This window comes from Vanessa tameamea, chromosome 5, assembly GCF_037043105.1.
Source record: "Vanessa tameamea isolate UH-Manoa-2023 chromosome 5, ilVanTame1 primary haplotype, whole genome shotgun sequence".
NCBI classification, from domain to species: domain Eukaryota; kingdom Metazoa; phylum Arthropoda; class Insecta; order Lepidoptera; family Nymphalidae; genus Vanessa; species Vanessa tameamea.
In genome coordinates, this window is record NC_087313.1 from 6,603,037 (window position 1) to 6,617,786 (window position 14,750).

A 14,750-nucleotide genomic window follows, 5' to 3' on the forward strand; every position below is an offset into this window, starting at 1 on the left:
ATAGACCCCCTGATTTCATTATTCTCATACAATTTCATCGTAAATCCAACTTGGTGGCAGGGCTTTGTGTAAGCCCGTCCGGGTAGGTACCACCCACTCGTCAGATATTCTACCGCCAAACAGTAATACTTAGTATTGTTGTGTTCCGGTTTGAAGGGTGAATTAGCCAGTGTAACCGAAGACACAAGGGACATAACATCTTAGCTCCCAAAGTTGGTGGCGCATTGGTGTAATGTAAGGAATGGTTATTATTTCTTCAAGCGAAATGAAATTGTTCAATGGGCGGTGGTGACCACTTACAATCAGGTGGCCCATTTGCCCGTCCGTCTACCTATTACAAAAAAAAAAAAACTTATATGGCTAATACCTGTTTTCAAGAAAAAAGTGTTGCAAAGCAAAAATGTAAATGTTGCATTACCTAACACAATTTATATCTAATCTAGCTCAGGATCTCCGTTAGTTCCATACTGTATGTAAATTAATGGACATTCGTATATGTTAGAGATTAATAGACTTTGTCACTGTTTAACCGATTACGATGATATTAGGTTTTAAAAACATTGTATTATTTTCATGGCGATGGTCTCTATAATGTTCACTTTATCCCAACCCCCCAATAGATGGCGCTGTAGAACATCACCATGGCAATTGCAACATGTATATAAAAAACAGGCAGGGTAATGCCGCTATGGCTAGCACCTATTGTCTCAATGTCTGAATCAAATATAATTAAAACAATTACCATACAACCAACCAACCATATTGCGGATATTTCGAAGTCGGACTAGTTAAGGGTCATCTCTCAATCAATACTCAATATCATCATATGTATTCAAGATCAATATAATATAAATGTGTGTGATAACTGATATGCATCTGTGTGCGTGTGTACACTGTTAATACAAAGTAAACATATAAAAAGTCAAAAAGCCAAAAGTACACAACTCATAATGCTCACTCAACCGATTAAAAAATTATTATATTTATTGCTATTTTTTAAAGTTAAATATTATATAATAATAGCGATCCGAAATTAAATAGCGAGCGAAGAGATAAACATATACTATTACGGACTTTTTTGAAGACCTTTATAAGGTGTACAATACTGTAGAACATTATTTTGATCTATCTCGTAGGGTTCAGCCAGCGTTTGCAATGTAAGCGCAAAATATGTGTTTATTTACGACATCACTTTAGAAACCTCTAAAATTATCAATGTTTCTCTTCTATACTGTGCAGGTATTATATATAAAAATCTTTCTCTTGAATCAATCTATCTATTAAAAAAAATGCATCAAAATCCGTTGTGTAATTTTAAAGATCTAAGCATACACAGGGACAGATAACGGTAAGCGACTTTGTTTTATACTGTATTGTACTATATTATTTGATGGTTTTTTATGTTTTAATCCAAAAAAAAAAACAATTTAAAAAAAGTACAGAATTTGTTTCATAATTTGATCTCCATTGGGTTAATCTATAGAACGTTATATCTTATAATATAAATATAATAATAAAAATAATTGACGAATCGAGAAAAACATTTTTTCAATTACAAAGCACAAAGTCTAATAATTATTATTTGCATCAAGAATCAAGCAAAAGAACGTTTGTAGCATACATACATTCCAAATTTAAATTTCAAAATGAAAATGCGATACTAACAATAAAACGAATAAATTATTATCTGTGTAATTAACAAAATACACTAAAATAATTTGTGTAAAAAATAATTATTATTTGAACAAAAAAAAAACTATACGTAAGTAAGTATGTTATTTTCTCAACTGGTTCCTTTACATTGTATTTTACGCAACTGTTTGCGTAAATACTGTTTACGCCTTCGATCCCTTTAGGTACTGGGGGAGGAACCCCTCAATGTAAACACTGGTTTAACCGAGTTCTAATAGAATGGAAAATGATTTAATGATCGGGCAATGATTTACTGCCAAACGAATATACTATTGAATAAAATTAAATTTGAAAATTTCATATTTTATGTAAATATATTATATAATATAATTATAAAAAACAAGCTGCAAAAATATAATATATAATGTATTTTTGAAAATAAAAACTCTTATTAAAAATAATCGACGAGGATGGGATTCGAACCCACGCGTGCAGAGCACATTGGATTAGCAGTCCAACGCCTTAACCACTCGGCCACCTCGTCATATCGGGACGAGTCAAAATACAAAATAACATTATTTAAGATCATCTTCAACTTCATTAAATGTATTTTGTTATACATCACTTTCTCTTTTGCACATTCAAATAAACTTAACACTATTATTTCTTGTTTCTTAATTATTATATCGTTATATATAAAGTTATATAGCCTAATTCAGAATATTTGAAAAAAAAAATCGGTGACGTTCAATAATTGTTTTTTTTTTAATTATGACGCGTAAGCTCGTGTGTGTTCGTATTCTTAGTTCAAGTCAATGTCAGGATATTGAATAAAACTGATCAATTATTTTGGCCGATTGCTCTACAATACATTAAAAAAAAACTACATTTTTTTTTTTAAATATGCAAGATTAGTCATGGTATCAGTTCTTCAGTTACAGTATTAACGGCCATTAATTTTAAATAGGCTAGGACTTGCCAACGTATTAACTGTAGTTCAAAAATATATCGAAACGCAAACGCGGTTAGTCGAACCTCATACATACCTACATATAGAACCTTATTTATTTGTCCTGTTGAGGTGGAACCAACGAAACGTCCAACGTACTGATTATAAAAAATGTTACAATTAAAGTGTATGTTTGTTTAAGACGCGTAACGTTTGCCGAATCACAAAAACGTATATGGCTTTATTTATTTGTCTTAGTGTGCTGGGAGTAATGACACGGCAAACGGGTCGATTAGACGAAGGTCATGGTTATCGTGTATGTTCCCGTAAACAAACGCGTTACATTTGTATTAAAAGAACAACCTGTTGAAGTGTTTTTTAGGCTAGGCTAGCGTTTTAACTTAACAATGTGGATTATTACGCGCGTACGTTAAAAGATTGGCAATCGCGTAAAAAACTAATGATTGTAGGAAACAAATAATACACTACCTATGGAATATGGCGTTGACGGCACTATGTCAAAAACCTAATAGCAACATTTGAACCTCAACGTTTCAACTCAATCGGATGACCGATGCGCTAACACATTTATCAAATAAGTATAAGAACAGCGTTACATGCCATTACAGTATATATATTTAAAATACGAATATATACTGAAATACTTCAATACAATACAAGTTATACCAAATCTTTACTATAAAACCGCAGATTAAGTACATAAATTTAAAAAAAAGACTACGCTAAGCTTTAAGCTAAAAACTTTCTAAAAAAAAGATGTTGTCTTCCAAATATAGTAAGTGAATTTTTTTTCCCAAAATAAATAAACAAAACTTAACTTTAATTAGTCATAAGCACAATTTTATATAAAATACATACTGGCTAATATTTGATGTCGGTTTTCTTTTTAAATTTTTAATATAAACATCTCTATATGAAAACTATAAAATTTCCTTTTTTCATTTCAAGGCTGAATTAATAAACACCTCCTTTACCATTACGCTATTAATTTACATCTCGACATTAAATATAACAAATATTTAAAAAAGAAAATTAGTGGCTCAATTTGCGTACCTATTGAATGTTTTACATTATAATATTAAATACTCAGTAAGTAATTACGATAATAATTCAAATCGATACAAATCACACACCCGTGTTGTTTACGTGTTTATCAATATGAAAACATATTTGATTTAAAGATAAAAATATAATTACAAATTCCTTAACACCGATCAATCATAAATATATATCAATATCTGATCTTGTTTTTTTTTTTGTAAAAATAACCATTTTACTTTTTAAATTTCAACTCAAAATTACGGTTGTAACCAATGCATATTACAGAACGTCTTAGTGATTAAATATAATAATTATTATAATATTATAGGTTAGTACGTATAATTAATCTTTATTAATGTTATCTAATCTTAAAGCCTATCTTAATAAAATTTTATGACTCCTTGAATAACAATCTGATGAGATAGATATTATCTTGTATTTAATCTGTATGTTTTTCAAGACTTACCACAACCTGCGCCCCTGGCTCTACGTGAAAATCCTTTAACCAATAATAAGAAAAAATACATGTAAAAAAAAAACTTACGTTAAAATTGGTACAGTTTATAAAATAAGCTATTAAAAATGTAAATTAATTTTTAAATAAAAACTACAGTTTGAATATAATTTTTACGACATGAAGAATACTATATTTTTAATGAATCTAATATAATTCAAGGTATAAGTGTGACAGTTCACTTAGCATAAACAAATGCAGCGAGGCGCCAGTGACGCCTTGCACCGCCGCTTGAATATGACAAATAACATCAAAAATGAAACTACACGAATACCAACATAAAATAAAAATGTCAAAAATTTAAATTAAGGATTAAAATATTCAAATTTAGTACGCGCGTCCCGCTCGCGCTCCGCGGCGACGGGCGAGTCTGCGTCCCTTCGGGCCTGATGATGCCTGCCATGGAAACGGACTTTATTTGTTCTGGCCATAAGTTAAATATAAAACATATGTTGTTAATAAATATGTTTAAAACGTTACATTAATAAATTAAATGTTCCTTTTATTCCAAGTCAATATTTATATAGCTGTGAAAATAATTTTATGTATGTTGCAGGGATGCAGAACATATTTAGTGTCAACGTTGCAATACAATATGCTTGCTTTGAATGGGAATACTACAATCAGCAAAAATTTTAAATCATTGTGATTTGAATGTTAATATTACTTTACGTTAAAAGAAAAACAAAAATAAATCAATTGTTGTATTGCTCAAATACTACTTAATAAAACTATTATTACGAATAAAAAGAAGCCTTCTCCATCTTTTTTCGACGGGTCCCAATACTATAAATTAATGGAGTGTACTCTGCCAGAAATTTTAAATATTTGAAAGCATTATACGGTTTAGAAAAAAAATCAAAGTCTCCAACAACATAATATATTACATAAAATAAATAATACAATCATAAAGTAGTTATAAATGCAGTGTTTATAAAATGTAATTGCGGTTTTATGGTCCATATATTTTCGGGATGGATGGAGCGTCACTCGGGGTCGAAAATCGGGAAGGACTATTATGGGCCCGAATAAGGCGATTAGTTTTAATTAGAAGACGAGACGGTACGGCCCATCCATACTAAATAAACAAACTCGATAGTGTTTGTTTACATAATGATCGAACCAAACAACAGGTAATTAATACTTGTCCGTGAAGGATACTTTTTTTCATCTAGAACATTTCGAGCATAGACAAAAAATTAGAACTGTGCCCTTAATAATAAATCTAACTTTCTTTGACTTAAATGTACCTCTGTCAACATTTATTTAAACATTTTTTTTTATTTTACTCAAATAACATATTAAATTATAATTTAAAATATTATTAATTTGTAATGGTCGTTAGCGAGAGTGGTTTAAAAAACATGGTTTTTCAATATAACTGCTAAAATATCCACAAACATAAATGAATAAACGATTATGAAATCCATATCTTCCACATGAGGGACACGAGGGAAACGTCTGAATTAGTCGCAGGTATATCCTGCTAGTGACAGCTTATAATCGCGCCCCCAGCCCTCGCTGCACTCGACAGCGACCTTTGTACACTAATCGTAGCTACTGTATCAGTACTGCCGTTGACACCCCGCAAAAATGAGGAAACGCAATTTCTTTTTGACAGCAAAGTTTAAGAACGAATTGATCACAAATTGCAATAATCAAAATTTAATTGTAGAGTTCCAATTCCAATTATCACTATGTATGATGATTTTTTTTTCTGTTTTAGAATTGCACGGCACTGTGTGTGGTGTTGTCTTTATATCCTTTATCCCAAATTTAGAGCTTTGATTAAATGACACACTTCGAAGCGAACACACTTTAACATGTTCGTAATAAATAGTAAGATTATTTAATTCGTTATTTTTTTATTTACTAAATTTACTAAATTTACTATTAAACAAAATAGTTTACTAAATTATTTTGTTTAATACAAAGGGAAAATTAAAAATATAAGATACTTTATACATGATACGGATGATCAGTGACACTGAAAAGTGTAAAAGACGTAGAGCGAAACTCTTTCATAGCCAAAACTTTAAAAATATGTTTTCGTATTATACGTGGGTAGTATATATGTGTTACATTACATTACTTTCATTTCTGTAAGCGAGTCACTCGGAATAGGAACAGTTGGTCTAAGTTGTCCTTTTCTCTCTAAAATTCTCGCTCCTTTTATAATAATTGCATATATAAATAATAATATTGGCCCATGAAACTCTGATCCCATGTAAGTAGCTAAAGCACTTGTGCTAGGGAAAATCAGAAGTAACGACGGTACCACATTCATCCAGACCCAAGAAAACATAGAAAACTAGTGAACTTTTTCTACATCGACTCGGCCGGGAATCGAATCCGGGACCTCAGTGTGGCGTACCCATGAAAACCGGTGCACACACTACTCGACTCGAAGTCGTCATATATAAATGGACTTCTTTATCCTCACCCTCATAAGCCGTAGCATGTTTTTTTTTTTTTTTATATTAGAGGCTCACCTGATGGAAAGTGACTACCACCGCCCATGGACATCTGCAACACCGGGGGGCTTGCAGGTGCGTTGCCGGCCTTTCAGGAAAGAGTACGCTCTTTTCTTGAAGGTTCCCAAGTCGTATCGGTACGGAAAAACCGCCGGCGAAAGCTGGTTCCACAGAGTGGTTGTGCGAGGCATGTATCGGCAAACCAACACTGCCGAGGAGAGATCAAGCGCAGCGCAGCGCAGCCGTATGTGCTTTAAGAGGCACTGGTATAGCAGCGAGCTACTGCCTAAGTAGTAAGAATTATCAAATTTCTTCATAAAGCTCTACGTCAAATTTTTTTCGGCCCACGATTTTACTTACTACTATGTAAGCCACATTATACTATAATTACTATTTACTAATTTAACGAATAAGTTGTTCAAAATTAATTATGAAATTCGCTAGTAATGCAAAAGCATAATTGAACTTGTATCTAAATCGAAGGTTTGGCTTAAATCCAGTCAAGGGCCATCGAGTTTCATGATTTTTATTTGTGTTTGTAATGTATTTCGCATCAGTGCTGAAGAAAAACATCGTGAGAAAAACTTTATCTCATAAAATTCTGCTACAAGACTACACCATACACCTTCTAATAAGGTAAGGGGCCCTAACATTGGAACATTTGTGATATTGTATAGTACTTTACTTTTTTCTATATAAGTAATAAGGAAAAAAACTATAGATATAGATATATATATATATATATATCAATTAGGTAAATCATTCTTAGCAATAATAATTAAATTATTTAGTAGTAATATGGTATTTAATTAACAAGCCTATTTTTATTAATAATTAAGAAACTTATTAAAACAAGATTAAAATATAATGTAGCTTTTCGGTCTTTTTGTGGATTTTCTCAGTAAATACCTATTATTATAAGTAGAGTCTGGATTCATCGTGGGTAATGCATAACACAACGTGTCAAATTGTTATCTTTTTGCTATGGCAAAAATGTATCTTGCACAATAATAAATCAAGAGTCAAAATCTTTAAACAACTTTTTTTTTTTAATTTAATTTCTATAACTTCAATTAATACCATACAAGGAAAAACCTGACTGTTAACGTGTTGAATGAAAAATTGAAGTAAAAAGCCCTCTGTTTCAAATTTAATAATTATATGCAGTCGCTTTCTATTAAAACTTACAAGTAATGTAACTCTAACACGCAAACAATATATTTTTTTTACCTTTTTAACGATTGTCGTTTCAGAGGTCATTGATACCACTCGGATCCAATGTTTCGTTTATTTGTTTACCTATTCGCAATTTCCACAATTACCTGCCGACAGTATGTTTCAAGTGAAAGCAGAGTGAAAGGAAAAGGGATGTCAGGAGGTGAAGGCGAGGGTCGTATCGATTGCCACGCCCACCCGCCGCGCGTTGCCAAGCGACGCACGCCCGCCTTACCCGGGGCAGAAAATATCTTGTTTTACGCTACGCTTACATATCATAACGAATTCGGTACCTTGAACGATGAGTTTAAGTCGTAAAATAACTATGTGTTATTTATTTGTGAATACCAAAATACTATATTTAATTTCAGTGCAATTAATGCAGGCTTAAAAATAGTGTAATTTTTGCGTTCGAAGTAAGAACGGTATATCTCTGTACTGTGTAACAATATTGAAAGTCTTTGTCGTCGAGTCATTGTGGAGCTGTGATTTTACAATTAACAGTGCAAGACTGAATATGGGTGTTAGTATTTTGTAACTGGCTGATGTTGATATTCAAACTATTATAAAAACAATAGAACAGCTTTTTTAATCTATTTATGTTATAAAAAAAAAATATCTAAATGTTTCATAAAATACAACTCTTTTCTAAAATATTTCGATCTCACAATATATTAAGACTATTATATAAACTATGATTATTGTGCTCTGAAGTTGTTTAAGATGATAAGTAAATATATGCTCGTATAATACTTATATACGGGATATATCCTTGTTCGGCAGTAGGTATCAATTTAAAATGTCAATCTGTATGATTGAATAGACATAACAGTATAAATATTATAAATAAATTTCCACATCATCTTATTAAATATTTTATATTTATACGATGACCTCATATTACGATTATGAACTCTCTCAACATTTGAAACAAAATGACCGTGAAGTAGGTATGTTTGTCAATGACCAGATACATAAGTTTAAAAAATATTTAATGAAATAAGATATGATATGATGGTAGCTTGTTCCGATTTACATACACGATAAGTTCCAAGGGTTAATAATTCGTTTCTTTCGTCGGCATGAACGACGAGCACAAAACAATCACAACACAAACAAATTTTATTTTCATTATAAAAGAATAATATCAAAGCGTTGAGATCGTTCTGTTTAAATTATTATTATTATGATTATTCTGATATAAGCTTAAACGTAAATAAATGTTATAATCCTTTCATATTTAAAAATATTTCGAATTATTTCTATTATATGTAAAATAAATAACTCATTTTCTCGTTTCCAAATTCATATGCTCTTTGGCATTTAATTAAACAAGCTGCTTCGTTGGTGTAGTGGCTGGTTCAGAAGACAGCAGCATCCTGATTTGCAAGAATGAGTAACGTTTGGGCAAAATAATGCGATTTCCTGTCGAAAAAATCTCGATATCAGCCTGAATTTGGATGTGTTTGCGCCCTCGCGCCTCGCGAAAGTCATTGTTCCTCTACTGGAACTATTTTCGGTTGTGGCAGATTTCTCTTCGGATTTAGTGAGGGATAAAATATACAGCACACTTATGTTTGCACATCCACCTAGTCTCTCTCAAGGATTACCACCGTGGTGAAGTTTCTCAGTAGGTCTATGAGCATGAAGGTTTACGTATAAGCAAACGTAGGTAAGTAAGTCTTAAAAAAATATTAATTTAAAAAATACAACCTTTAAAGGAAGTGAATAATTGATGAATTGAATGGAAATTATTAGAAGTTCGAAATATAACACTGGAGTCTAGCTTTATTCTAGTCCAGCTAGATTCAGCTTATAAACAAAATTAAACTGCATCAATCAGCATTTTAGAAAATATTCATACCATAATAAATCTTGTATGAAGTTTTATCACTTTAGAAGTTATAATTTTTAACTTTTGTTTATATTTGTGAGCGCCAGTGCCCAGTGCGGAGTTGCAAAAATAAGTTAGTACCCAAAAGTAAAGAAAATGCAGATGATTTTTTTAAGAGTAATTAAGTAATAACAAAAGTATCTAGTCATTATTTCGCACTTTTCGTTTGGAAATATAATCTTCTTATAAGTATTTAAATTGTTTTATTTTTCATATGTTGCCCCTATAGTGGCCGTAAGCTAAGCCGCAGATCGTTGTTCTAGTTTCCTAGAACCTTCATTCCTTCAAGTGTTAAATATTTGATGAAAGAGTGTGTAATGACAATATACCTAGTTCCTGCATTGTTTCATATGGAAATACCAACCGGCTAATTATTGAAATAAATATACAAAACCATTCAATTACATTCTTTACACATTCATGGTTATACAATATAAGCACATGAAAAAAATAAAGATAAACACTTTTTACAATGATAAAATATAGGCATTTATAAAAAGATAATTATATTATATAGGTATGTACACCTGTATCTATTATGGTCACACGAAACTTTCTTAATGTAAGTTTTTTTTTTAATTACACCATAAAAAAGTCAAAAATATTAAAGTCACAAGATCAAACATTTTATTCCAGTTAAACATTTTAACTATAAAAATATTAATGATAAAAAAGTGGGTGCCCCTTACAACCCTAAAACCTAGTGTTATTTACGACCCTTTTATCTCGAATAGCCATCATCTTTTGTCGCAGCCGCAGTTTTTATAAAAAACACTGTCTTAAAAAAGCATTGATTGCACAAACCGCCATCGCCTACGCGGATTACTTTATAGATCCGATCTTTATTGTTTTAAAATATGTCGATGTCAGAGATACATTTTTTTTGTTTAAATTAAGAAAATTGACTTAGCTTTAATTTAATTGTTGATGTTTTTAAGGACAAAGAAGGTGGTAGGTATATAAAATTAGTAGCCTATCCTTGCAAAAAATGTATTCATTAATTTATTTAATATATCCTTATAAATGATGTGTTAAAAAAACAAAAAAATGATATGACATTCTTTAAATATAATTTTAAGCGTATTGTTAAGCATTACCTATTACAATGAAAAGTTTTGCATATCTTCAGTCCCACTGCTGGGTTTTTATTCGTGCATACTTTCGTTTTAAGTAGACGACATGAAGCTTAAATTAAGCATAAAAATTCAATGCTTGTCCGATTTTGAATCTGCAATCTTCTCGTAATTCTCGGCGAAGAGTCTCGTATTCTAACAATTGGACCATCGGCATCGGTCTTCGCTATAATATAATAAGGTATATACATTCCAAGTTGTTTACTAAATGTTCGATTCAAATAAAAAATAATAGAAGATAACATCTCGTATCAAACATTCAGAGATAAAATATATTATACACCTATCATATTAAAATTATAACCTATAATTTAATTTTCAAAACGGCTACATAAAAAACAAAGGTTTGGTGTTGTCAGGTGAAAAAAGTGGTCGCACATTCGTTTGTTTTTTTTTATATGTTAACCCACGTTACAGTTTAGTGGTTCGGAATAGATAAATGAATCGTGTTCTAGGAAAACGTTTCATATTTTATAATATTATAGGTACCATTTACCACGATACTATAAATATATATTAATCATTGAAAAATATGTATCGCTGCACCGTTGGAACGCTGTTCATGTATATGAATAAAATCAATTATTAAAAAAATAATTGACAAATCAATTTAGCATTATTGTACGTGCTATTTTTAATTACTGGATTTATTTTAACACCGCTGTGCTCTGAGCACAGATGCCCGTGTGGAAAGGAGATGGACTCTTTCGGTATTGGTACTCAGTTACGATTAATCTGAGGCTATTTTTTTAACAAATAGTTGAAGTTGGATCGGAGTACAATCGGGAACGTATTACCCTTATATGTAGAATTGACCCCCAGACTTCTCGACAAACTACGGGACACCTATGCAGTGTGTCATTCAAGAGCTGCTAATTCAATCTATGTACAATAAAAAATAATATCAGATATAATTTTAATAACGTTTGTGTTGAAATCACTAAATATGTTCTGTCCATTTATAAATATGCAACAATTTATGCACGGATCTTTATTTTCCCACGAAGAAACGAGTTACCACGAGTCTGACGGACGACTCCCATGACAGGACATCGTCTGGATCGATCAATACTCAGATTGATGACTTACAGGTAAAATTTAATTTTTTTTAGACATAAATGTTGCATCTTATTTTTTTTCGTTTTATATAGAAGTACAATACGTATAGAAGTATATTAACTGATACTGAACTGACGGCATAAAACATAGAACCAGCATATCTATTCTTAATAATAAATAAATATTGGAAAATATCACATACATTACTCTGATCCCAATGTAAGTAGCTAAAGCACTTGTGTTATGGAAAATCAGAAGTAACGACGGTACCACAAACACCCAGATCCAAGACAACATATAAAACTAATTAACTTTTTCTACATCGACTTGGCCAGGAATCGAACCCGGGACCTCGGAGTGGCGTACCCATGAAGACCGGTGTACACACTACTCGACCACGGAGGTCGTCAAAGTATTATATCCTTTAAAGTATTATAAAGTAATTCTGTCTGTCTGTTACTCTTTCAGGGCCTAGCCACTAAACCGAATTTGATGAAATTTGCTATGAAGCAAGCTTGATGAACTGCAAGGAAAGACAGAGAAGCTTATTTTTTTTTTTTATATTATAACGACCAATCCCTAAACGTAAGTAAAGCCGCGGATGACAACTAATTCAATATAAACGTTAAAAAATTATATTATCAGCTCACAAATACAGTAAAAACTATTTTTTAAGACCTTTAATATAGAAATTGTTTACCGCTTAAAACTAAGACTACTTGGACTTTTTTAAAAAAACTTCAATAATAGAGGAGGTTTAAATTTGAATGTGTATGTATTTTTAATATATGGTCGGGCGTAACTCCGTCACTGGATTTCCAATTTTTTTTTGTTTGCTTGGAGTTTATTCCGATAAGGTCTCATTTAAATGTCGTAAAGATCTGATGATGAGTTTCGTAGACATATAACGGAATTCTTCAATAAATACCTGTAAATCAACCGCAATTGTTGTTATATTACTGCTATTTGCTATTGAATACATGATTTTTTCTTTATACATTTATCAAAAAGACGAAGACCCTTTATGCGTCTTAATTATTTTTCTAAGTTAATTTAATTCTGATTAGATTTTATAACATTGTAAAAAGTCTGACCAAGAAACTAACTTTAAAGCCTTTAAGTAAAAAATATAATTTTCATGTATTGCTTGTAGTATTAAGTCATAATAATTTCTAATAGAGAAAATAAGTATTTTTAATAATTTATAAAACTATACATAATATACTGAGAGGTATTCATAGTTTAGTAGGATATATTATTATGACTTAAATTATTCAATATTTTTTTTATCATCAAGTGCTGTCTATCTTTTGAACTATGATTCTTAATATAACTATTAAGATGATCTTATCTGCTATACAATAAAAAATCTCAGAGGTTTTAGTAATAAAGTACAACAATTTTATCGTAATTTATTTTGTTGTTCCTTCTAAATTCAATCAAAACCGTTATTTCCATTAACAGGTGGTGAAGTTTTTGAACTTAACAATGGTATAGAGATCCATCTCTGACAATGGATTGCTCGATCTACAAGTCGGCGCAACAGATGCAACAATACAACTTCGAATGATTAATTGTACGAAACTACAAACGTTTTACATGCAGAAATAAAAAATATAACAAAAATGAAACAAAACATTTTTGCCTTTTGTTTATTGCGACGACGCCAACTTGTCTGCACCAGACCGATTCGAATTTAGAACGCCGATCATTAATTATATTTTTGTCTTACTCACGCATTCCATTATCGAATCGATATGATCTATAGATCGCATCTACGGGTCTATCGATCACGTGCTGTGGAATCTAAATTTTATTCATTTAGTCGCATGTTTTTGCACATGGCTTTTATTGGTGGGCACCATGAAACGTAAAATTAATGATTTAATTTTTTACTTACTGTATTTTTGGAAAATAAAGGTCGTACTGAGTATGCTAAATATAATTAGGACTTTTAGGTATATTATCAAAAAGCGGTTCAAAAAATATTATCAGATTTAATTATAATTTTATTAATTAGCATCTTAAAATAAGTTTTTACGTAATAATAATATCCAGTGTTTACATAATACACTTCTGGCTTTTAATAATCATTAAAGAACGTTATTTAATCATTTGAATATGTATTAAATATTAAAAATGTTCATAGAAAATACTTTAATAAAGAGAACTAATTATCTGTAAACAATATTTCATCTTCGGAGATGGCATGACGCGAGACAAAAAACGAAAGGTCGAAAAGACCGCGCCAAAACCAAAACGCTCCGTTCAAAAACAAATAAAAGCTAAACAAAAAATGACGATTGTTAATAAGCTGGATGACATTTGGGAATTTAAAAAATGTATCCTATGCATTATTAACAGCGTTCATGAAATGGACTCTATATGATTATTAAAATGAGAAGACAACAATTACTTACCTACCCTAAGACCGAAGTCCATCAATTAACCCGGCGGACTGTTTCGGATACATGTATATATATTTTATTGTTTTATTGGTCGGACATGACGTTTTATAAACGTTATTCGACGAGCCAGTCTTGTTTCGTTTCGAAGATTGCTTCTTCGTAACAAGCTTCGGATGGCGTGATAGCAAATAATTTTATAAGGACCTTTAACAATATGTCAAGCCCGTTCGTATTCATTTTTTTCTTGCTTTCAATAAATAATACGTTTGGTCATAAGTTTACATTGTTCGATTTCGAGCGAGACGCAGCTTTGGAACGATATTTTTCAAAATTTCTTTATTTTCAAAAAAAAAAGACTACAAAGCGGATTCTTTATGCATTTCGTGGATGCATTTGTTATTATGGGAGAA

The 14,750-nt window shown here is 31.1% G+C and overlaps 1 non-coding gene across 1 annotated transcript; it reads right to left on the reverse strand.

Moving 5' to 3' along the window:
• Window positions 1-2,094: 2,094 nt before the first annotated feature.
• Trnas-gcu (transfer RNA serine (anticodon GCU)) lies at window positions 2,095-2,176 on the reverse strand. Its single transcript has one exon. It is a non-coding gene; the product is annotated as a tRNA-Ser (tRNA).
• Window positions 2,177-14,750: the final 12,574 nt, after the last annotated feature.